General features: G+C 50.8%; 1 protein-coding gene across 4 annotated transcripts in view; it reads right to left on the bottom strand.

Moving 5' to 3' along the window:
- LOC138671348 (piwi-like protein 1) overlaps positions 1–26033 on the bottom strand; it is a 136449-nt gene that overhangs the window by 89301 nt on the left and 21115 nt on the right. The window contains exon 1 of one of the 4 annotated variants that reach the window (XM_069759448.1): positions 11012–11083. The exons of 1 other annotated variant lie outside the window; for it this stretch is intronic. The gene's annotated coding sequence lies outside the window, so the exon portion shown is untranslated. 2 more of the 4 variants (XM_069759450.1, XM_069759449.1) reach the window with 2 other exon arrangements.

Genomic DNA, 26033 nt, shown 5'->3' with positions numbered 1-26033 from the left:
AAGAACCCAGTGGATACCGAGCCGTCATCAAGTTCCTTTACTTGAAAGGCCGCACACTAAAGAGACGTTCGATGAGATGAAAGGTTTATGATGAAGATTCCCCTTCATATGATGTAGTCAAGAACTGGCATCGTCAATTCAAATATGGTCGGACTTTGGTGCAAACAGCTCCAACTCCAGAGCGACCGCACTCTGCTATTGATGAACACACGATCCAGCAAGTGGAGGGCGCCATTTTGGAATATTGCCACATAACCATTCGCCACCTAGCCCAAAATGTCAAGATTAGTGTGGGGTCCCTGGAAAAAAAAATCATCCAAGACCATCTTCACATACATAAGGTATCTGCTCGCTGGGTTCCCTGGCTGTTCACACCTTTCCAGATAGAGAGTAGAGAAGGCTAGCACTCGACAATTATAGGAGTGACGGTGCAAATGAACGGAACCAATGGTCCTCTCAGTCATAGAATATATCCCGTATATACTCGAGTATAAGCCGAGATTTTCAGCCCAAATTTTTGGCCTGAAAGTGTCCCTCTCGGCCTATACTCGAGTCAAGGTGGGTGGCAGGGTCGGCGGGTGAGAGGGTGCTGAGGCATACTCACCTAGTCCCAGCGATCCTGACGCTCCCCCCGCCTGTCCCACGGTGTTCTGTGCTGCAGCTTCTTCCCCTCTTCAGCAGTCACGTGGGACCGCTCATTAGAGAAATGAATACGCGGCTCCACCTCCCATAGGGGTGGAGCCGCCTATTCATTTCTCTAATCAGCGGTGCCGGTGACCGCTGATAGAGGAAGAAGCTGCGGCACCGAAGACAGCTGTCCGGGAGAAGGAGCCGGACGTCGGGACCAGGTAAGTATGTAATATTCACCTGTCCGCGTTCCAGCCGCCGGGCGCCGCTCCATCTTCCCAGCGTCTCCGCTCTGACTGTTCAGGTCAGAGGGCGCGATGACGCATATAGTGTGCGCGGCGCCCTCTGCCTGATCAGTCAGAGCGGACAGACGTCGGGACCGGACGCCGGAACGAGACGCTGGGAGCTGCAATCAAGAGAGGTGAGTATGTGTGCTTTTTTTTTATTGCAGCAGCAGCAGAGATTTATGTGGAGCATCTATGGGGCTATATGAACGGTGCAGAGCACTATATGGGGCAATATGAATGGTGCAGAGCACTGTATGGGGCAATATGAACGGTGCAGAGCACTGTATGGGGCAATATGAACGGTGCAGAGCACTGTATGGGGCAATATGAAAGGTGCAGAGCACTGTATGGGGCAATATGAACGGTGCAGAGCACTGTATGGGGCAATATGAAAGGTGCAGAGCACTGTATGGGGCAATATGAACGGTGCAGAGTACTGTATGGGGCTATATGAACGGTGCAGAGCACTATATGGGGCAATATGAAAGGTGCAGAGCACTGTATGGGGCAATATGAACGGTGCAGAGCACTGTATGGGGCAATATGAACGGTGCAGAGCACTGTATGGGGCAATATGAACGGTGCAGAGCACTATATGGCACAGCTATGGGGCAATAATGAACGGTGCAGAGCACTATATGGCACAGCTATGGGGAAATAATGATCTATTTTTATTTTTGAAATTCACCGGTAAATGCTGCATTTCCACCCTAGGCTTATACTCGAGTCCATAAGTTTTCCCATTTTTTTGTGGCAAAATTAGGGGGATCGGCTTATACTCGGGTCGGCTTATACTCGAGTATATACGGTAATCACTGCACTCGTACGATGAAGATGCTTGGTTCATGTGAATAATTTTATTTGAATAAGTGTTCAGGTGAAGCGATTAGCACAAAACGATTCGGCCAACCCGTGGCCTTGATCACTCAATCGCTGAAACAAATAGAATAAAAAGTAACAACTATGTACATAATATGGATAACTACAATAATGCATATTTACATATATACAGTACAGAAAACATGTCCAGACCGTGTCAAGAAAGTGGAGGCCATGTAGTATCATACCATCAATAAATAACAATAACAAGGAGCCAAAGCAATGGAAAATGAGAGTTTTCAGAGGTGCACATTCAATTGGTATTAAAGACGAGACTGTAGAGAATGATAATCCAGCATACCCTTAGGTAGAAATTCCTTCCTTCAAGAGTGTAAATAGTGCTGCTGGGGTGTCAGCCAAAAAATAAAGGTAGGTGAACCTGTAACGGGTAATGGGAAAAAAAGTAAGCTATACAGATGTATTACTGGTGCTGGTATACTCTCAGGTAAGATAAAGGCGTAAAATAAATATGCATGATTGTCGTTATCCATATTATGTACATAGAATAAAAAGTAGTAAACAACTATTTGTTTCAGCGATTGAGTGATCAAGGCCACGGGTTGGCCGAAACGTTTTGTGCTTATCGCTTCACCTGAACACTTATTCAAATAAAATTATTCACATGAACCAAGCATCTTCATCGTACGAGTGCAGTGATTATATATTCTACCACAGCTTTCCAGAAGCAGGAACGAGTCTAACTTCTCTCAGGCTCTATTGAGGTTGTGCCATGGAGACCAGGAGGACTTTATCCACCGACTAATTACACAGGATGAAAGCCGGGTCCATCTCTATGATCCTGAGACTAAACTCAGTAGATATAATGGAAGCACCATAACTCACCGTCTCCAAAGAAGGCACGAGCCCAACCCTCAGCAAGCAAGGTCATGCTCACAGTATTTTGGGACCAGCACGGAGTAGTACTGATGGATTTCCTAAGGGTATCATGATCACTGGGGCATACTATGCTTCAGAAATTGCGGGAAGCCATCAAAACCAAGAGCTGTGGCATGCTCACCAAAGATGTCCGCCTTCTGCCAGACAATGGACCAGTTCACAACACATATTGCCCAATTGGAAGCATGCTCCTGAAATTCTACGACCTCCCTTTATTCACCCGACCTTGCACCTCTTTCCAACCATGAAGTTATTTTTGAAGGGCAAGCATTTTCCAGATGATGAGACTGATTTCTGAAGTCACAACATAGCTTTTGGAGCAACCTGTCGACTTCTACAAGCGAGGTGTGCACAGTTGCTTAACTCCTTAACAGCCACCGGTATGCCTTTTAATGGCAGCACTTAATGGTAAGTACCCTTATTCCTCAGCACAGCTTTTGAATGGCACTGAGAAATAAGGTTATAGCGCCCCCCCAGTGTCAGAAAATCTCCGGGGTCTTTGCTACTGGGGGATAGCCGAGACCCCGGAGCACATGATTAGGGTCAGTTTTTACGGTTGCCATTATTCTCTGAATAACGGCAACCGCAAAAAAAGGAGATTTTTGTGTACTCACCGTAAAATCTTTTTCTCCGAGCCAATCATTGGGGGACACAGGACCATGGGTGTTATGCTGTTGCCACTAGGAGGACACTAAGTGAACAAAAAAGATTAACTCCTCCTCGGCAGTATACAACCCCTTCACTGGCTACAATTCAACCAGTTTGGTAGTAAAGCAGTAGGAGCATGAACAAATGACAAACTATGTCAAAACCAAGGAAGTAACAACAAGCAAAACAGGCTAACAGGGTGGGTGCTGTGTCCCCCAATGATTGGCTCGGAGAAAAAGATTTTACGGTGAGTACACAAAAATCTCCTTTTCTCCTACGCCTCATTGGGGGACACAGGACCATGGGACGTCCCAAAGCAGTCCCTGGGTGGGGAGCAAGATATGCTAATACCCCATGTACCACTGGCTTACGGCTAAGGTACTGCCGATTGCAGAATGCGCCTGCCAAGGGCGGCGTCTGCAGAAGAGAGAGAATAAATGTGGTAATGTTTGCTAAAAGTGTGCAAACTGGACCATGTCGCAGCCTGGCAGACCTGCTGTGCTGACGCCTGGTGTCGAATGGCCCACGAGGCGCCCACCGACCGAGTAGAATGGGCCTTGATTCCTGCTGGGATAGGAACAGCTTTGGCACGATAGGATTCTTGAATAGCCGACCGAATCCACTTGGCTAGAGTAGCTTTGGAAGCGGGAGAACCCCTCCTTGGTCCCTCTGGAAGTACAAACAGGACATCCGACGTGCGGAAGGGAGCCGTCCGCGAGACATACCGACGAAGAGCCCTTACCACATCAAGAGAGTGTGCAGAGCCTTTTCAATGCGATGGACTGGTGCCGTACAGAACGAAGGCAGAACAATCTCCTCGTTGAGGTGGAAAGAAGAAACGACCTTGGGCAGAAAAGCGGGAGAGGTCCTCAATACTGCCTTGTCCGGATGAAAAATTAGAAACGGAGGGCGGCGGGAGTGCAGCCAGCTCCGAAACCCATCTGATGGACGTAATGGCCACTAGGAAAACTACCTTCCAGGAGAGGAAGGTCAGGGAAACGTCCTGTAGCGGTTCGAAGGGAGTCTTCTGAAGAGCTTGAAAAACCCAATAACAATAGTACGGAATCTCAGAGACATATAACCACCAAAACAAGAAACAGAGATCCCTAAAAAATAACTTTTAATGATACCATTAAAAAACTATATTTATCCAAGATATTAAAACAGTATTAAATGTACCTAATGGGCCCTAGAATGAACTACAATGAGTCCTACCTGGCAGTGGAGGTTGGCACCCTACTTTTCTGCGGTTGGCGCCCCCACTCCTCGACGGCTAACCCTTTAAGGCCCTATTAAGGACCTAAAATAGAAGAAAGGCTAAATACGCCCTACTCTCAACACCTATACTAATCACCTGCCTGCCAGTGGAGGTTGGCACCCTACTTTACTGCGGTAGGCGCCCCCACTCAACGGCGGCTAGCCCTAGGGTCCCTAATAATCCCTAAGATTAAGGATAGACAAACAGATATTGTCCCACAAACACCGCGATACCCGTAGAAGAGAGGAAAAAAAACACAAAACGAGAAAATAAGGTCCCAAAAATAGATAGATAATAAATTTGGAAATCACAGAAAATAACACTGTACTCTAATGCTATACCACAAAGGGTAAGCCAATAATGTTATAGTGGAGGCACTATGTTAGCCTCCAGGTAATATGATACTGCCCAAATACGGGTATGCTGGGTGCAGCAATATTAATGTCCACAAACAGAAACCCAGCACTCAACTGAGGAACCACTCTCGTGACATTGTATATCAGTATTTGATGTAAAAATAACAACTAGTATGTGTCCATAAATATGGCACAACAACCATGACACAGAGTGGACAAAAAGACAAGCTACAAGTCAAAATAACAGACTAGTAGCTTGTAGCTTGTCTTTTTGTCCACTCTGTGTCATGGTTGTTGTGCCATATTTATGGACACATACTAGTTGTTATTTTTACATCAAATACTGATATACAATGTCACGAGAGTGGTTCCTCAGTTGAGTGCTGGGTTTCTGTTTGTGGACATTAATATTGCTGCACCCAGCATACCCGTATTTGGGCAGTATCATATTACCTGGAGGCTAACATAGTGCCTCCACTATAACATTATTGGCTTACCCTTTGTGGTATAGCATTAGAGTACAGTGTTATTTTCTGTGATTTCCAAATTTATTATCTATCTATTTTTGGGACCTTATTTTCTCGTTTTGTGTTTTTTTTCCTCTCTTCTACGGGTATCGCGGTGTTTGTGGGACAATATCTGTTTGTCTATCCTTAATCTTAGGGATTATTAGGGACCCTAGGGCTAGCCGCCGTTGAGTGGGGGCGCCTACCGCAGTAAAGTAGGGTGCCAACCTCCACTGGCAGGCAGGTGATTAGTATAGGTGTTGAGAGTAGGGCGTATTTAGCCTTTCTTCTATTTTAGGTCCTTAATAGGGCCTTAAAGGGTTAGCCGTCGAGGAGTGGGGGCGCCAACCGCAGAAAAGTAGGGTGCCAACCTCCACTGCCAGGTAGGACTCATTGTAGTTCATTCTAGGGCCCATTAGGTACATTTAATACTGTTTTAATATCTTGGATAAATATAGTTTTTTAATGGTATCATTAAAAGTTATTTTTTAGCAGTCTTCTGAAGAGCTCAGATGACTAAATTAAGATCCCATGGATCCAAAGGCATTTTATAGGGAGGCGCCACACGGGAAACTCCCTGGAAAAAAGTCTTCCCCGGCAATCTATTGGCAATCTTTCGTTGGAAAAGGACTGACAATGCCGAAACCTGACCCTTTAGAGAGCTAAGTGCAAGTCCCGACTCTAGTCCAGATTGGAGAAAATCCAATATGGCAGGGATAGAAAATACCAGAGGAGATCGCCCCTGTGCATCGCACTATGAGAAGAAAATTCGCCAGGTACAGTGGTAACTGCGCATGGATACAGGTTTCCTAGCCCTGATCATGGTGGAAGACACCTTGGGAGTGAAACCCGCTTGGCCTAGAATCCAGGATTCAACGGCCAGGCTGTCAAAGACAGGGCCCCTGAGTTCTGGTGGTAAATCGGGCCCTGTGAAAGAAGATCCACGCGATCTGGAAGACGCCAGGGGACGTCGGCGACCAGCTGAACCAGTTCTGCGTACCATGCCCAGGGGAGGAATTAGCCGTGGCGGTTCCTGGACAGCGTGGGCCACCTTGCAGAGAGATGGCAATATGGCCCCCGAGATCTGCAGGGCGCCTCTCGTCCCAGACGAGAAGCGCCGATATAGGGGGCGGGGTTACGGCCGTGGGAGGGATCTGCCCACTGCGGCCTACTCCGGCTGAAAAGCCGGGGACAAAATTTCCGGCCTGGCCGGCGATGCGCGGAGGCCGCAACGGAGCGTCGCTGACCACCGCAGGTCCGACCGCCGGCGCCTCTCCCCAGGGACTCTGCCGCAAGTACCGCCGGCGCCTGTCCCCCTAGAGCTTCAGGGCGCAAGAGGGATGTGTACTCACAGTGCCCTCCGGTAATGCAGGTCACCCTGTCACCTGTGCGCTCCATCCATCCTTCCATTCAGCTTCCATCCTCTTCTGTCAGACCATGGAATCCCTTTGTGCAACGCCATGCAGTGTGGGCCTTGTCTGTCGGGCCCCCGGAGAGGTACATTAGAGCAGGCTCTATGTACTCGCCGTCTTGCAGGGGGGGGGGGGGGGGAGGGAGAACGGGACCAAAGATGGAAACCGTCGCCCCAGTAAAAATTGGCGTGCTCCAGCGTCGCAGGAGAGGGACGGGGAGGTATACTCGCCGTGCTCGCCTGTTGCTGGTTCGGAGGAGAGCGGGCCCTATAGAAGGGATCCGTCACCCCCTTGACTCCGTTGAATAAAAAAATAAATTTACAGAAAAATTCTAAATAAAATTAAATAAGAAAGTTGGGGTCTGAAAGCAGACCCATGTGCCTCCTACAGACACTAAGCAAGAACTGGTTGAATTGTAGCCAGTGAAGGGGTGTATACTGCAGAGGAGGAGTTAATCTTTCTGTTTACTTAGTGTCCTCCTAGTGGCAGCAGCATAACACCCATGGTCCTGTGTCCCCCAATGAGGCGTAGGAGAAAAGGGATTTTTGTGTACTCACCGTAAAATCCTTTTCTCCGAGCCACTCATTGGGGGACACAGGACAATGGGTGTTATGCTGCTGCCACTAGGAGGCTGACACTAAGTGAATACAAAAATGTTAGCTCCTCCTCTGCAGTATACACCTACCAGCTCCAGCCAAAACCAGTTCAGCGACCAAGCAGTAGGAGATCATAACTATCAAATACAGGTACAACATGTCAAACTAAACAACAAGCATAGCAGACAGGCCAACAGGTTGGGCGCCGTGTCCCCAACGAGTGGCTGACTGCAGAATTAGTCTGCCCAGGCCCGCATCTGCTGAGGTCTGAGTGTCGACATTGTAGTGCTTCGAGAATGTGTGCAGACTGGACCAGGTCGCAGCTTTGCAAACCTGTTCTGCCGACGCCTGATGTCGAATGGCCCAAGAAGCGCCTACAATCCGAGTGGGGTGTGCCTTGATCCCTGCTGGAGTAGGCCTACCTCTGATGCGGTAAGCTTCCTGAGTAGTTGAACGAATCCACCTGTCTATTGTTGACTAATCCCTTTTTGTGGCCCTCGTGGAGTGCAAACAGTGTGCCCATCTGACGAAAAGATGCCATCCTTGAAACATACCTTCTGAGAGCTCACACGAGATCCAGAGTGTGAAGAGCCTTCTCCACACGGTGCACCGATGCCAGGCAAAATGAGGGTAGGACATGGTCTTCGTTAAGGAGAAACGAGGACACGACCTTTGGCAAGAATGGTGGAGACGGCCTGAGAACCACCTTGTCCCGGTGTAAAATCAGAAAAGAAGCTCGGCAGGATAGAGCAGCCAACTCCGAAACCCGCCTAATAGACGTTACCGCGACGAGGAATGCGACCTTCCATGAAATGTGCGTTAGCGAGACGTCCCGAAACAGATTAAGGTCCCAGGCATCCAAAGGCGCTCTATAGGAAGGTACCACGTGGGTAACTCACCGAAAGAAAGTTCTCACCTGCGGCTTGGAAGCGATCCTGCGCTGAAACAAGACAGACAAGGCGGAGATCTGCCCCTTGAGGGAGCTCAGCGCTAGGCCCGAGTCCTGACCGGACTTTAGAAATGCCAAAATGGTGATAGTGAAAAAAAACGAAGGAGGACGACAACCCTGGTCTCTGCACCAAGCAAAAAAGGATTTCCAGGTGCGGTGATGGATGCATTTCCTCACAGGCTTCCAAGCATTCATCATTGTGGAAATCACCTCTTGGAAGAAACCAGCTTGGGTTAGGACCCAGGATTTAACCTCCAGGCTGTCAAACACAGGGCCCCTGAGTTCTGGTTGCAAATTGGGCCCTTGGAGAGCAAGACCGGACGCTCCGGTAGTTGCCAGGGGACATTGGCGACGAGTTGCACTAACTCTTCATACCTTGCCACGCGTGGCCAGTCTGGAGCAACCAGGATCACTTGGACCTCTTCCGTCTTGATCTTCCTGATGATCCTCGCAGGGCTGTGGAGTCGTGGAGTCAGAGTTAGTTTTGGTTGGAGTCGGAGCCGGAACCTGATAGAATCCAGGAGTCGGAGTCGCAACTGTGACTTACCGACTCCACAGCCCTGGTGTAAAGTATCAGAGGAGGGAGGGTACAGCAGAAGCCGGCCATCTAATGAGCCGAGTAAGATTTAGGATCACCCCGGACTCCAACAGACAATGTAGTAAAGTGGTCAGTGGTCACAGCCGGCATCTCATGTGCATTACAGCAAAAACCTTCCAGGGTGAAAGTGCTTTCTGCAGAGGAGGCGGGCCTCTCCCCAGCACGGGCCACCACGGCGGGCCCCTCTCCAGCACGGGCCGCCACGGCGGGCCCCTCCCCAGCACGGGCCGCCACAGCGGGCCCCTCCCCAGCACGGGCCGCCACGGCGGGCCCCTCCCCAGCACGGGCCGCCACGGCGGGCCCCTCCCCAGCACGGGCCACCACAGCGGGTTGTGAGGTTCCCATAAGGATGCCTGTGGTGCCAGCAGGCGGTCAGATCCCTCCCTACAAAACGCATCCCTGGCGCCAGAAGGCGGTAAGATGCTGTTCTGGTCCATCAGCAAACAAAAAAAATCAATGATGTCCTTGGGGTTCAGGATCCGATTTACTAGAATTACAAACACTGTGACCTGAAAAGGGAGGCGACACTTTTCAGTGATTCGTTCCAGTCTCTGCTCTGTGCCGACATCCACACAGCAGGGAAGAAGAATGTATGAGGAGGAAGCTCAGACAGCGGCCGCACAACGAACTATTCTATATACTTCCCTAAAGGACGTCACTGAGGGGCACGAGCACACAGTAAAGGTCACCATCACCGACTGATCATAGCGATCGCTCCCACAGCCATCACCAACTGATCGCAGCAATCGGCCCCTCCGCCGCCATCAGTAAGGGTGAGAGAGAGAGAAAAGAAAAAAAAAAAAAATTGCCATTGGCTTTGCATTGGGTTTCGTGTTTCGGTCGATCCTCGACTTTTCGCCATAATCGGCCGATTTCACTCGACTTTTGAGATAGTCGGGTTTCGCGAAACCCGGCTCGACCATAAAAAAGTCAAGGTCGCTCAATCCTAGTTAGGATCCCTTAGGGTTAGGGGTAGGATCCCTTTAGGGTTAGGATCCCTACCCCTAACCCTACCCCTAACTATTTCTGTTTATAGTGGGTTTTGTACTTTATTTTGATGATTGGCAGCTGTCACACATTTCTCAGCATGCGTTTAAAAAACGCAAACGCATGTAAAAACGCATGTAAACGCGTCAAAACGCCGCGTTTTTTTCACCACATGCAAAAACGCATGCGTCAAAAAACCGCAGCGTTTGCACGCGTTTTTTCACCATGCGTTTTTTACCGCAAAAACGCACCCCAAAAAACGCCAATGTGAAACCAGCCTTACTGATCGCAGCAAACGGTGGTGACAGACCGAGAGAACGGGACAGACGGTGGCGGCGGCAGACCGAGGGGACGGGACGGACGGATGGCGGCGGCAGACGGAGGGGACGGACGGCGGCGACAGACGGAGGGGACGGACGGTGGCGGTAGACCGAGGGGACAGACGGCGGTGGCGGTAGACCGAGGGGACGGACGGCGGTGGCGGTAGACCGAGGGGACGGACGGCGGTGGCAGACGGAGGGGACGGACGGCGGCGACAGACGGAGGGGACGGACGGCGGCGACAGACGGAGGGGACGGACGGCGGTGGTAGCCGGCTAGATCGGCCGCTGTACAGACCTTATAATCACAGTCTCCAGCGGTAACGAGCTCACGTCTTCACGTGTGACCGACCAGTGACTATTCCACTAGGCGGCACGCGTCACAAGAAGAGGTGGTGCAGCAGCTGAGGGTTATGGTCACGTGACTGCTGCTCTACCCCCTCACCTGGTGACGTCACATCCATTGCTCACGGACTCGGTGCAGCCAATCAGCGAGCAGCTTTCATTCCGCCTCCTTCCTCACACAGATAAGCTGGAATGTGACTGGCTGCAGCGGGTGACACTGTGGCAGGCTCCGCGCGCCGGCTCCTCACACACCCGCGGGCGCGTCTCCTCCTGCTGCCCCGCCGCCCTCCTCTCACAACAGCACCGTCTCCGGACGCCGCAGTGACCGCACACCCAACACATCTTACCGCTCCCCTCAGAACTTGCGGTCCGCGAAGGCGGGAAAGCCAAATGCGTCACCTTTCACTATGGCGCTGATGAAAGCGCAGGGACGTCATCACGCTCCGCGCGCCACAGCGGATATCAGAACCTGATTGGTTCACTCAGAGGGTGGGCGTGGCGTCGAAGACTGCTATTTACTGTGGGCGTGACCTGCCCTGCTGCTTCTTCTAGTAAGTAAGCTGCCTTGTGTGGGGTCAGGAGCTGTTTACAGGATGTAGCAGAGCCGTGTGTGTATGAGGTGTATGGAGCGGAGCCGAGTGTGTATGAGATGTATGGAGCGGAGCCGAGTGTGTACAAGGTGTGCGGAGCCGTGTGTGTACGAGGTGTATGGAGCGGAGCCGAGTGTGTACGAGGTGTATGGAGCGGAGCCGAGTGTGTATGAGATGTATGGAGCGGAGCCGAGTGTGTACAAGGTGTGCGGAGCCGTGTGTGTACGAGGTGTACGGAGCGGAGCCGTGTGTGTATGAGGTGTATGGAGCGGAGCCGTGTGTGTATGAGGTGTATGGAGCGGAGCCGTGTGTGTATGAGGTGTACGGAGCGGAGCCGTGTGTGTACGAGGTCAGGTGTATGGAGCGGAGCCGTGTGTGTACGAGGTCAGGTGTATGGAGCGGAGCCGTGTGTGTATAAGGTGTATGGAGCGGAGCCGAGTGTGTATGAGATGTATGGAGCGGAGCCGAGTGTGTACAAGGTGTGCGGAGCCGTGTGTGTACGAGGTGTATGGAGCGGAGCCGAGTGTGTATGAGATGTATGGAGCGGAGCCGAGTGTGTACAAGGTGTGCGGAGCCGTGTGTGTACGAGGTGTACGGAGCGGAGCCGTGTGTGTATGAGGTGTATGGAGCGGAGCCGTGTGTGTATGAGGTGTATGGAGCGGAGCCGTGTGTGTATGAGGTGTACGGAGCGGAGCCGTGTGTGTATGAGGTGTACGGAGCGGAGCCGTGTGTGTATGAGGTGTATGGAGCGGAGCCGTGTATGTATGAGATGTATGGAGCGGAGCCGTGTGTGTATGAGGTGTATGGAGCGGAGCCGTGTGTGTACGAGGTCAGGTGTATGGAGCGGAGCCGTGTGTGTATAAGGTGTATGGAGCGGAGCCGAGTGTGTGCGAGGTCAGGTGTATGGAGCGGAGCGGTGTGTGTACGAGGTCAGGTGTATGGAGCGGAGCCGTGTGTGTACGAGGTCAGGTGTATGGAGCGGAGCCGTGTGTGTATAAGGTGTATGGAGCGGAGCCGTGTGTGTGAGGTGTATGGAGCGGAGCCGAGTGTGTGCGAGGTCAGGTGTATGGAGCGGAGCGGTGTGTGTACGAGGTCAGGTGTATGGAGCGGAGCCGTGTGTGTATGAGGTCAGGTGTATGGAGCGGAGCCGTGTGTGTACGAGGTGTATGGAGCGGAGCCGTGTGTATGAGGTGTATGGAGCGGAGCCGTGTGTGTACGAGGTGTACGGAGCGGAGCCGTGTGTGTACGAGGTGTACGGAGCGGAGCCGTGTGTGTATGAGGTGTACGGAGCGGAGCCGTGTGTGTATGAGGTGTATGGAGCGGAGCCGTGTGTGTACGAGGTCAGGTGTATGGAGCGGAGCCATGTGTGTATGAGGTCAGGTGTATGGAGCGGAGCAGTGTGTGTATAAGGTGTATGGAGCGGAGCCGTGTGTGTACGAGGTCAGGTGTATGGAGCGGAGCCGTGTGTGTATAAGGTGTATGGAGCGGAGCCGTGTGTGTACGAGGTCAGGTGTATGGAGCGGAGCCGTGTGTGTACGAGGTCAGGTGTATGGAGCGGAGCCGTGTGTGTATAAGGTGTATGGAGCGGAGCCGTGTGTGTATGAGGTGTATGGAGCGGAGCCGTGTGTGTATAAGGTGTACGGAGTGGAGCCGTGTGTGTATGAGGTGTATGGAGCGGAGCCGTGTGTGTACGAGGTCAGGTGTATGGAGCGGAGCCGTGTGTGTACGAGGTCAGGTGTATGGAGCGGAGCCGTGTGTGTATGAGGTGTATGGAGCGGAGCCGTGTGTGTACGAGGGTTAGGTGTATGGAGCGGAGCCGTGTGTGTATGAGGTGTATGGAGCGGAGCCGTGTGTGTGTGGACGAGGTGTATGGAGAGGAGCCGTGTGTGTACGAGGTGTATGGAGCGGAGCCGTGTGTGTGTACGAGGTGTATGGAGAGGAGCCGTGTGTGTGAGGTGTATGGAGCGGAGCCGTGTGTGTATGAGGTGTATGGAGCGGAGCCGTGTGTGTACGAGGTCAGGTGTATGGAGCGGAGCCATGTGTGTACGAGGTCAGGTGTATGGAGCGGAGCCGTGTGTGTATGAGGTGTATGGAGCGGAGCCGTGTGTGTATAAGGTGTATGGAGCGGAGCCGTGTGTGTATGAGGTGTATGGAGCGGAGCCGTGTGTGTACGAGGTCAGGTGTATGGAGCGGAGCCATGTGTGTGTACGAGGTGTATGGAGCGGAGCCGTGTGTGTACGAGGTGTATGGAGCGGAGCCGTGTGTGTACGAGGTGTATGAAGCGGAGCCGTGTGTGTACGAGGTCAGGTGTATGGAGCGGAGCCGTGTGTGTACAAGGTGTATGGAGCGGAGCCGTGTGTATGAGGTGTATGGAGCGGAGCCGTGTGTGTATGAGGTGTATGGAGCGGAGCCGTGTGTGTACGAGGTCAGGTGTATGGAGCGGAGCCGTGTGTGTAAAAGGTGTATGGAGTGGAGCCGTGTGTGTATAAGGTGTATGGAGCGGAGCCGTGTGTCTACGAGGTCAGGTGTATGGAGCGGAGCCATGTGTGTATGAGGTGTATGGAGCGGAGCCGTGTGTGTACGAGGTCAGGTGTATGGAGCGGAGCCGTGTGTGTACGAGGTGTATGGAGCGGAGCCGTGTGTGTACGAGGTCAGGTGTATGGAGCGGAGCCGTGTGTGTATAAGGTGTATGGAACGGAGCCGTATGCGTACAAGGTGTATGGAGCGGAGTCGTGTGTACGAGGTGTATGGAACGGAGCCGTGTGTGTATAAGGTGTATGGAGCGGAGCCATGTGTGTACGAGGTGTATGGAGCGGAGCCGTGTGTGTGAGGTGTATGGAGCGGAGCCGAGTGTGTGCGAGGTCAGGTGTGCGGAGCGGTGTGTGTACGAGGTCAGGTGTATGGAGCGGAGCCGTGTGTGTATGAGGTCAGGTGTATGGAGCGGAGCCGTGTGTGTACGAGGTGTATGGAGCGGAGCCGTGTGTATGAGGTGTATGGAGCGGAGCCGTGTGTACGAGGTGTATGGAGCGGAGCCGTGTGTACGAGGTGTATGGAGCGGAGCCGTGTGTACGAGGTGTATGGAGCGGAGCCGTGTGTATGAGGTGTATGGAGCGGTGTGTGTACGAGGTCAGGTGTATGGAGCGGAGCGGTGTGTGTATGAGGTGTATGGAGTGGAGCTGAATGTGTACGAGGTGTATGGAGCGGAGCCGTGTGTGTACGAGGTGTATGGAGCGGAGCCATATGTGTACGAGGTGTATGGAGCGGAGCCATATGTGTACGAGGTGTATGAAGCGGAGCCGTGTGTGTATGAGGTGTATGGAGCGGAGCTGTGTGTATGAGGTGTATGGAGCGGAGCTGTGTGTGTACGAGGTGTATGGAGCAGAGCCGTGTGTGTACGAGGTCAGGTGTATGGAGCGGAGTCGTGTGTATGAGGTGTATGGAGCGGAGCCGTGTGTGTGTACGAGGTGTACGGAGCGGAGCCGTGTGTATGAGGTGTATGGAGCGGAGCCGTGTGTGTATGAGGTGTATGGAGCGGAGCCGTGTGTGTACGAGGTGTATGGAGCGGAGCCATATGTGTACGAGGTGTATGGAGCGGAGCCGTGTGTGTACGAGGTGTATGGAGCGGAGCCGTGTGTATGAGGTGTATGGAACGGAGCCGTGTGTGTATGAGGTGTATGGAGCGGAGCCGTGTGTGTACGAGGTGTATGGAGCGGAGCCGTGTGTGTACGAGGTCAGGTGTATGGAGCGGAGCCGTGTGTGTATAAGGTGTATGGAGCGGAGCGGTGTGTGTACGAGGTCAGGTGTATGGAGCGGAGCCATGTGTATACGAGGTCAGGTGTATGGAGCGGAGTCGTGTGTGTATGAGGTGTATGGAGCGGAGCCGTGTGTGTATAAGGTGTATGGAGCGGAGCCGTGTGTGTATAAGGTGTATGGAGCGGAGCCGTGTGTATGAGGTGTATGGAGCGGTGTGTGTACGAGGTCAGGTGTATGGAGCGGAGCGGTGTGTGTATGAGGTGTATGGAGTGGAGCTGAATGTGTACGAGGTGTATGGAGCGGAGCCGTGTGTGTACGAGGTGTATGGAGCGGAGCCATATGTGTACGAGGTGTATGGAGCGGAGCCGTGTGTGTATGAGGTGTATGGAGCGGAGCCGTGTGTGTATGAGGTCAGGTGTATGGAGCGGAGCCGTGTGTGTATGAGGTGTATGGAGCGGAGCCGTGTGTGTATAAGGTGTATGGAGCGGAGCCGTGTGTGTACGAGGTCAGGTGTATGGAGCGGAGCCGTGTGTGTATGAGGTGTATGGAGCGGAGCCGTGTGTGTATAAGGTGTATGGAGCGGAGCCGTGTGTGTACGAGGTCAGGTGTATGGAGCGGAGCCATGTGTGTGTACGAGGTGTATGGAGTGGAGCCGTGTGTGTACGAGGTGTATGGAGCGGAGCCGTGTGTGTACGAGGTCAGGTGTATGGAGCGGAGCCGTGTGTGTACAATGTGTATGGAGCGGAGCAGTGTGTATGAGGTGTATGGAGCGGAGCCGTGTGTGTACGAGGTCAGGTGTATGGAGCGGAGCCGTGTGTGTATAAGGTGTATGGAGTGGAGCCGTGTGTGTATAAGGTGTATGGAGCGGAGCCGTGTGTCTACGAGGTCAGGTGTATGGAGCGGAGCCATGTGTGTATGAGGTGTATGGAGCGGAGCCATATGTGTACGAGGTGTATGGAGCGGAGCCGTGTGTGTATGAGGTGTATGAAGCGGAGCCGTGTGTGTGCGAGATCAGGTGTATGGAGCGGAGCCGTGTGTGTACGAGGTCAGGTGTATGGAGCGGAGCCGTGTGTGTACAAGGTGTATGGAACGGAGCCGTGTGTGTACAAGGTGTATGGAACGGAGCCGTGTGTGTATAAGGTGTATGGAGCGGAGCCATGTGTGTACGAGGTGTATGGAGCGGAGCCGTGTGTACGAGGTCAGGTGTATGGAGCGGAGCCGTGTGTGTACGAGGTGTATGGAGCGGAGCCGTGTGTATGAGGTGTATGGAGCGGAGCCGTGTGTGTACGAGGTGTATGGAGTGGAGCCGTGTGTATGAGGCGTATGGAGCGGTGTGTGTACGAGGTCAGGTGTATGGAGCGGAGCCGTGTGTGTATGAGGTGTATGGAGTGGAGCTGAATGTGTACGAGGTGTATGGAGCGGAGCCGTGTGTGTACGAGGTGTATGGAGCGGAGCCGTGTGTGTACGAGGTCAGGTGTATGGAGCGGAGACGTGTGTGTACGAGGTGTATGGAGCGGAGCCGTGTGTGTACGAGGTGTATGGAGCGGAGCCGTGTGTGTACGAGGTGTACGGAGCAGAGCCGTGTGTGTACGAGATCAGGTGTATGGAGCGGAGCCATGTGTGTATAAGGTGTATGGAGCAGAGCGGTGTGTGTACGAGGTGTATGGAGCGGAGCCGTGTGTGTACGAGGTGTATTGAGCGGAGCCGTGTGTGTACGAGGTGTACGGAGCAGAGCCGTGTGTGTACGAGGTCAGGTGTATGGAGCGGAGCCATGTGTGTATAAGGTGTATGGAGCGGAGCGGTGTGTGTATGTGGTGTATGGAGCGGAGCCGTGTGTGTACGAGGTGTACGGAGCGGAGCCGTGTGTGTATAAGGTGTATGGAGCGGAGCCGTGTGTCTACGAGGTCAGGTGTATGGAGCGGAGCCATGTGTGTATGAGGTGTATGGAGCGGAGCCATATGTGTACGAGGTGTATGGAGCGGAGCCGTGTGTGTATGAGGTGTATGAAGCGGAGCCGTGTGTGTGCGAGGTCAGGTGTATGGACCGGAGCCGTGTGTGTACGAGGTGTATGGAGCGGAGCCGTGTGTGTACGAGGTCAGGTGTATGGAGCGGAGCCGTGTGTGTATAAGGTGTATGGAACGGAGCCGTGTGTGTACAAGGTGTATGGAGCGGAGTCGTGTGTACGAGGTGTATGGAGCGGAGCCGTGTGTGTACGAGGTGTATGGAGCGGAGCCATGTGTGTACGAGGTGTATGGAGCGGAGCCGTGTGTGTACGAGGTGTACGGAGCAGAGCCGTGTGTGTACGAGGTCAGGTGTATGGAGCGGAGCCATGTGTGTATAAGGTGTATGGAGCGGAGCGGTGTGTGTATGTGGTGTATGGAGCAGAGCCGTGTGTGTACGAGGTGTACGGAGCGGAGCCGTGTGTGTACGAGGTGTACGGAGTGGAGCCGTGTGTGTACGAGGTGTACGGAGCGGAGCCGTGTGTGTACGGAGCGGAGCCGTGTGTGTACGAGGTGTATGGAGCAGAGCCGTGTGTATGAGGTGTATGGAGCGGTGTGTGTACGAGGTCAGGTGTATGGAGCGGAGCCGTGTGTGTACGAGGTGTACGGAGCGGAGCCGTGTGTGTACGAGGTGTACGGAGCGGAGCCGTGTGTGTACGAGGTGTGCGGAGCCGTGTGTGTACGAGGTGTACGGAGCGGAGCCGTGTGTGTACGAGGTGTACGGAGCCGTGTGTGTACGAGGTGTATGGAGTGGAGCGCGTGTTTACGGAACAGAGCCGTGTGTGCAAAGTGTATGGAGCGGAGCCGTGTGTGTAGGAGTAGCTATGTGTGGCCATTATACAGTATGGAGCATCATGTGTGGCCATTATACGGTACGAAGTATCATGTGCGGCCATTATACGGTACGAAGTATCATGTGCGGCCATTATACGGTACGGAGCATCATGTGTGGCCATTATACGGTACGAAGTATCATGTGCGGCCATTATACGGTACGGAGCATCATGTGTGGCCATTATACGGTACGGAGCATCATGTGTGGCCATTATACAGTATTGAGCATCATGTGCGGCCATTATACAGTATGGAGCATCATGTGTGGCCATTATACGGTACGGAGCATCATGTGTGGCCATTATACAGTATTGAGCATCATGTGCGGCCATTATACAGTATGGAGCATCATGTGTGGCCATTATACGGTACGGAGCATCATGTGCGGCCATTATACAGTATGGAGCATCATGTGCGGCCATTATACAGTATGGAGCATCATGTGCGGCCATGATACAGTATGGAGCATGATGTGTGGCCATGATACAGTATGGAGCATCATGTGTGGCCATGTGTGGGTCCCCTGGGTATAAGAGGCTGCGGTCATTGTCTGGCTCTGTGTGTCTCCTGGGTATAAGAGGCTGCGGTCAGTGTCCGGCCCTGTGTGCGTCCCCTGGGTATAAGAGGCTGCGGTTAGTGTCCGGCCCTGTGTGTGTCTCCTGGGTATAAGAGGCTGCGGTCAGTGTCCGGCCCTGTGTGCGTCCCCTGGGTATAAGAGACTGCGGTCAGTGTCCGGCCCTGTGTGTGTCTCCTGGGTATAAGAGGCTGCGGTCAGTGTCCAGTCCTGTGTGTATCTCCTGGGTATAAGAGGCTGCGGTCAGTGTCCGGCCCTGTGTGTGTCTCCTGGGTATAAGAGGCTGCGGTTAGTGTCCGGCCCTGTGTGTGTCTCCTGGGTATAAGAGGCTGCGGTTAGTGTCCGGCCCTGTGTGTGTCTCCTGGGTATAAGAGGCTGCGGTTAGTGTCCGGCCCTGTGTGTGTCTCCTGGGTATAAGAGGCTGCGGTCAGTGTCCTGCCCTGTGTGTGTCCTCTGGGTATAAGAGGCTGCGGTCAGTGTCAGGTCCTGTGTGTGTCTCCTGGGTATAAGAGCTCTGGCTGCCCAGATACTGCCGAAGTCATGAGCCACTCCGAAAGCGTATCTTGAATCCATGTAGATGTTGACCACCTTCTCCGTTGCTTCCTGACAATCCAACGTCAAAGCCTTAAGTTTCGCTTCTTGTGCAGGCATGTGCAGTGGTAGGGATCCAGCTGAGATGACCTGGTCATGTGTAACCACGGCATATCCCGTATGGAACCTCCCTGTTTCATCTGCAAATCTGGAACCATCAGTGAAGAACGTCAGGTCAGCATGTGGGAATGGGTCTTCAGACACGTTTTTCTTGGAGGCTACTTCTTCCTGCATTTGTTCAAGGCAGTCATGATCCTCCTCTGAGTGTGTAGAAGCATCTTCCCCGAAAGCATCAGCATCATCATCCACATCCCCCCTGGAAAGAGGAAGCAGCATGGACGGGTTGAGGATGGTGCATCGGACCAGAGTGATATTATCCGGAACCAAGAGCGAACATTGGAGTCTCATATGACGCTGCAGAGATAGACATTTAGGTTTCAAAAATAGCTTTTATGTTGTGTGGAGCCATTAACCCCTTTACCCCCAAGGGTGGTTTGCACGTTAAAGGGAACCTGTCACCCCGTTTTTTCAGATTGAGCTATAAATACTGTTAAATACGGCCTGCGCTGTGCGTTACTATAGTGTATGTAGTGTACCCTGATTCCCCATGTATGCTGAAAAATACATTACCAAAGTCGCCGTTTTCGCCTGTCAATCAGGCTGGTCTGGTCAGGTGGGCGTGTTCACAGCGCTCTTTTCTTCCCCAGCTTTCCGTTGGTGGCGTAGTGGTGTGCGCATGTCCAAGGTCCGAATTCCCTGCGCCCACGTGAAGACACAGCGCGCGATCTGCGCTGTCATCCCTTGCATCGGTGGGGGCGGCCATCTTCCTGGGGCCGCGCGTGCGCAGATGGAATGCTCTGCCGCACGGGGCTTCAGGAAAATGGCCGCGGGATGCCGTGCGTGCGCATTAGAGATCGCGGCGGCCATTTTCCCAAAGCCGAGGTGCAAACTCGGCTTTGGGAAAATGGCCGCCGCAATCTCTTGTGGGAAGAAGCACTGTTTTACTTTTTCAACGCAGAATTGGCTGGAATTGAGATCGGACGCCATGTCGTGTTTGGAGAGCCCCTGATGAGCCTAAACAGTGGAAACCCCCGAATTATAACTGAAACCCTAATCCAAACACTCCCCTAATCCTAATTCCAACGGTAACCCTAACCACACCTCTAACCCTGACACACCCCTAACCCTAATCCCAACTGTAAATGTAATCTAAACCCTAACTGTAACTTTAGCCCCAACCCAAACTGTAGCCCTAGCCCTTACCCTAGCCCTAACCCTAATGGGAAAATGGAAATAAATACATTTTTTAAATTTTTCCCTAACTAAGGGGGTGATGAAGGGGGGTTTGATTTACTTTTATAGCGAGTTTTTTAGCGGATTTTTATGATTGGCAGCCGTCACACACTGAAAGACGCTTTTTATTGCAAAAAATATTTTTTGCATTACCACATTTTGAGAGCTATAATTTTTCCATATTTTGGTCCACAGAGTCATGTGAGGTCTTGTTTTTTGCGGGACGAGTTGACGTTTTTATTGGTAACATTTTCGGGCACGTGACATTTTTTGATCGCTTTTTATTCCGATTTTTGTGAGGCAGAATGACCAAAAACCAGCTATTCATGAATTTCTTTTGGGGGAGGCGTTTATACCGTTCCGCGTTTGGTAAAATTGATAAAGCAGTTTTATTCTTCGGGTCAGTACGATTACAGCGACACCTCATTTATATCATTTTTTTATGTTTTGGCGCTTTTATACGATAAAAACTTTTATAGAAAAAATTATTATTTTTGCATCGCTTTATTCTCAGGACTATAACTTTTTTATTTTTTTGCTGATGATGCTGTACGGTGGCTCGTTTTTTGCGGGACAAGATGACGTTTTCAGCGGTACCATGGTTATTTATATCTGTCTTTTTGATCGCGTGTTATTCCACTTTTTGTTCGGCGGTATGATAATAAAGCGTTGTTTTTTGCCTCGTTTTTTTTTTTTTTTTTTTCTTACGGTGTTTACTGAAGGGGTTAACTAGTGGGCCAGTTTTATAGGTCGGGCCGTTGTGGACGCGGCGATACTAAATATATGTACTTTTATTGTTTTTTTTTATTTATTTAGATAAAGAAATGTATTTATGGGAATAATATTTTTTTTTTCATTATTTAGGAATATTTATTTTTATTTTTCTTTACACATTTGGAAATTTTTTTTTTAACTTTTTTACTTTGTCCCAGGGGGGGACATCACAGATCGGTGATCTGACAGTGTGCACAGCACTCTGTCAGATCACTGATCTGACATGCAGCGCTGCAGCCTTCACAGTGCCTGCTCTGAGCAGGCTCTGTGAAGCCACCTCCCTCCCTGCAGGACCCGGATCCGCGGCCATCTTGGATCCGGGTCTGGAGCAGGCAGGGAGGGAGGTAAGACCCTCGCAGCAACGCGATCACATCGCGTTGCTGCGGGGGGCTCAGGGAAGCCCGCAGGGAGCCCCCTCCATGCGCGATGCTTCCCTGCACCGCCGGCACATTGCGATCATCTTTGATCGCGGTGTGCCAGGGGTTAATGTGCCGGGGGTGGTCCGTGACCGCTCCTGGCACATAGTGCCGGATGTCAGCTGCGATAGGCAGCTGACACCCGGCCGCGCTCCCCCCATGAGCGCCGCCGATCGCGCTGGACGTACTATCCCGTCCGTAGTCATAGGGGCCCACCCCACCTCGACGGGATAGTACGTCCAATGTCAGAAAGGGGTTAAGAGAACTGGATGTGTTAAGATGATATCAGAATTTGGGATTCCAAGAGCTGGTGCAGACTGTATGGCCTGTTTAAGAGCATAGAAAGCTTCCACGGATTTGGTACATAGTGGAAACGCTGACGTCTTGAGGTCATCGTACAATGGCTGCATCAGCTTGGAGGCATCTGGAATCCATTGGTGACAATAAGTGATAGGTCAGCCAACTCATCAGAGGCCCATATCTTAAGTTGTTGGCAGAACTCAACACCAGAGTCCCATGTAGTGTCACTGGCAAGTGAGGCATCATTGAACGCTATTTCCATGATAGGCCAATATGCATCGCCTGCTTTATGATTTGCCAGGGAAATGAGATCTTACCACGTAGCTGGGTAAGTACTTTTGATTTGAAGCATGCTTCTGTAGAATGGCATCAGCTGTTTTTCTGGATCTGGAGCTTGGTTCAACAGAGTAGCAGCTTGCTGGGATGTAAACTTGACATAGAGGGTGGGCTCCTCAGACATGAGCATTGGCACTATTGGTGGTGGCACCTGAGGCGGGAGTAGAGATGGCATCGGGAGTACAGATGTAATCCCTTGTGTATGAGGAGCAGGAGGAGGTAACAGTCCTGGAATGAGGGGCTCTATTTGGGCAGCTCCAGTATCATGGTGTGGGGTCCAGGTGACGCAAGCATTCTTAAAAGCTTTAACAGTCCTGTCCTCATTACTAATTAACCTAATTTCAGAGAGTCAGCAAATGCTTGGGGGCCACACTTGTTCATTATAATTCCAACAATTTCCCTTGTACATGCATGAACAGGGAAACCGAAAATGCCAACACCAATGGCGGGAACTGTCAAGGTCTCAAGTTGCTCACTAATATCCGCATACTCTAAAATGCGAGTTATTGCTGCACGAAGTTGTTGAGCACTAACGTCTGGATGAATAGGGTTAAAAGTAGGGCTCACAGCGTGTATGATCATTCTACACGGAAGATTGCCAGCTTTAGTCACCGCTATGTCCCCAACAGCTATCTGACCACCTGACTCAACAATGATTTGACTGTCAGCTTGAATAGTCGCCCCTCCTGCTTACACTATAGCTCTAGCTACACCTCCATTATGCTCTAACCGAGAATTGGCAGCATTAACAATAGCGTCTGTCTCCATTGTTGTTATGTCACCCTTTCCCACCACTAACAAGGGTCCCTCAGGAAGTTCTTGTTCAAAAATAGGTTGCCAACATTCCCTCCCCTTTGTGCTTCCTGTGCTATTGGTACCCCCCTCCCAGATTGAGCACCCCCTGGATACAGTTGCCACTGTCCCATACAGGTGTGCACTTGGCTGCGATAGAGCCTGTGAGGTACCGGGTATAGGGTTAGGTAGACTGTGTGAGAGTGCTATTGTAGTGGAAGCATTGGGAGGAGAGGCCGTTGCTTGGAGCATCTCATGTGGGTGTGCGGCTAAATTGGCAGTGGAAGTGACAGTAGAAAGGGTCGGTGCCGGGGACGATCCAGGTAGGAGGATTGCTGGATTCATGACAGGAGTGATAGGGGAAAGGGTCGGTGCCCCATTGGAAACCACTGAGACAGGAAACATGGGTAAAGCCTGTTCACTTCCCGAAGGAATATAGTATTGGCCGTTAGTGGTCATTACTGGGTAACAAGGATTTAGTGATGTGGTATGTAGCCTTAGTCTGAGATGTTCACCACCTGGAGCAGCACATTTCTCATCCACAAAATGGCCGCAATCAGAATTACATTTGCCATCCACAAAATGGCCACCATTAGAATTAACACTTTTGGCATCCACAAAATGGCTGCTGCCAGAATTAGCACATTTGACATCCACTAAGTGGCTGCTGCCAGCATTAACACATTTGCCATCCACAAAATGGCTACCGCCAGAATTAGCACATTTGACATCCACTAAGTGGCTGCTGCCAGCATTAACACATTTGCCATCCACAAAAATGGCTGCTGCCAGCATTAGCACTTTTGCCATCCAAAAAATGGCTACCGCCAGAATTACATTTGCCATCCACAAAATGGCCGCCGTTAGAACTAACACTTTTGCCATCCACAAAATGGCCGCCGTTAGAACTAACACATTTGCCATCCACAAAATGGCCGCCATCAGAATTACATTTGCCATCCACAAAATGGCCACCATTAGAATTAACACTTTTGCCATCCACAAAATGGCTGCTGCCAGCATTAACACATTTGCCATCCACAAAATGGCTACCGCCAGAATTAGCACATTTGCCATCCACTAAGTGGCTGCTGCCAGCATTAACACATTTGCCATCCACAAAAATGGCTGCTGCCAGCATTAGCACTTTTGCCATCCAAAAAATGGCTACCGCCAGAATTACATTTGCCATCCACAAAATGGCCGCCGTTAGAACTAACACATTTGCCATCCACAAAATGGCCGCCATCAGAATTACATTTGCCATCCACAAAATGGCCGCCGTTAGAACTAACACATTTGCCATCCACAAAATGGCTACCGCCAGAATTACATTTGCCATCCACAAAATGGCCACTATTAGAATTAACACATTTGCCATCCACAAAATGGCTGCCACCAGGATTAACACATTTGCCATCCACAAAATGGCTGCCACCAGCATTAACACATTTGCCATCCACAAAATGGCTGCCGCAAGCATTAACACATTTGCGATCCACAAAATGGCTGCCACCAGCATTAACCCCTTTACACCTAAGGGTGGTTTGCACGTTAATGACCAGGCCAATTTATACAATTCTGACCACTGTCCCTTTATGAGGTTATAACTCTGGAACGCTTCAACGGATCCTGGTGATTCTGACACTGTTTTCTCGTGACATATTGTACTTCATGATAGTGGTAAAATTTCTTTAATATTACCTGCGTTTATTTGTGAAAAAAACGGAAATTTGGCAAAAATTTTGAAAATTTTGCAATTTTCCAACTTTGAATTTTTATGCAATTAAATCACAGAGATATGTCACACAAAATACTTAATAAGTAACATTTCACACATGTCTACTTTACATCAGCACAATTTTGGAACAATTTTTTTTGTTTGTTAGGGAGTTATAAGGGTTAAAAGTTGACCAGCAATTTCTCATTTTTAAAACACCATTTTTTTTAGGGACCACATCTCATTTGAAGTCATTTTGAGGGGTCTATATGATAGAAAATATCCAAGTGTGACACCATTCTAAAAACTGCACCCCTCAAGGTGCTCAAAACCATTTTCAAGAAGTTTATTAACCCTTTTGGTGCTTCATAGGAATTTTTGGAATGTTTAAATAAAAATGAACATTTAACATTTTTTCACAAAAAATTTACTTCAGCTCCAATTTGTTTTATTTTACCAAGGGTAACAGGACAAATTGTACAACAACTTTTGGGGTCCATTTTCTCCTGAGTACACCAATACCCCATATGTGGGGGTAAACCACTGTTTGGGCGCATGACAGAGCTCGGAAGCGAAGGAGCGCCATTTGACTTTTCAATGCAAAATTGACTGGAATCGAGTTGGGACACCATGTTGCGTTTGGAGAGCCCCTGATGTGCCTAAACATTGAAACCCCCCTCAAGTGACACCATTTTGGAAAGTAGACCCCCTAAGGAACTTTACCGTACCCGCCCCCGGAAGAAGCATTTGCGAAACGGCGCTCGTCGGGCGCTGAGGGAAGCTCTGCCAGCTGATTCCTCACAAGTACATGATTCTTTGGCACTAGCCCTCATTCCCATTGCGGCACATAGCAGGTAACTTTACCAATATTGTTTCTTCTTGATTCACATGCACCTTGTACTCTCCACAGTTATTTATGCCATGGTAAAAAAGGGATTCCCCTATCAGTTCTGAGTAGCTTTTAATTAAGCACCTGCTGTCTATTTACCTGTTATATTACTCTGCATTACACTGGCATTATTTTAGGTTTATTCCTATTTAGGCTAAGAAAGCGCATCATCATTTTTTTGAATTATAGTCTAACATCTAAAAGTTTAGCAAAGACGTCCTTTCACTTTGCACTTTAACCCTTTATATATCTGGGGGTTTTTTTTTCTGTGGCCTGTGAATCTAAGGTTTTTTATTGCTTACCGCTTTTTGAGGGGAATCAACTTATACACTTTCTATGTATTGATTGGCAATCTGATTATTTTGTTGCTGGCTTCCTTCCCTCTATCATTTGGAGGTCCTTTTTGTCTTTTTAAAGCATAATTTTTTATATTTGTATTAACAAACATTAATTTTTTAAAATTATTTATTGTTTGTTCACTTTTTATCCTCTTTGTGGTATATTCCT

This window comes from Ranitomeya imitator, chromosome 3, assembly GCF_032444005.1.
Source record: "Ranitomeya imitator isolate aRanImi1 chromosome 3, aRanImi1.pri, whole genome shotgun sequence".
NCBI classification, from domain to species: domain Eukaryota; kingdom Metazoa; phylum Chordata; class Amphibia; order Anura; family Dendrobatidae; genus Ranitomeya; species Ranitomeya imitator.
This window is presented reverse-complemented; position numbering and strand designations above follow the sequence as displayed.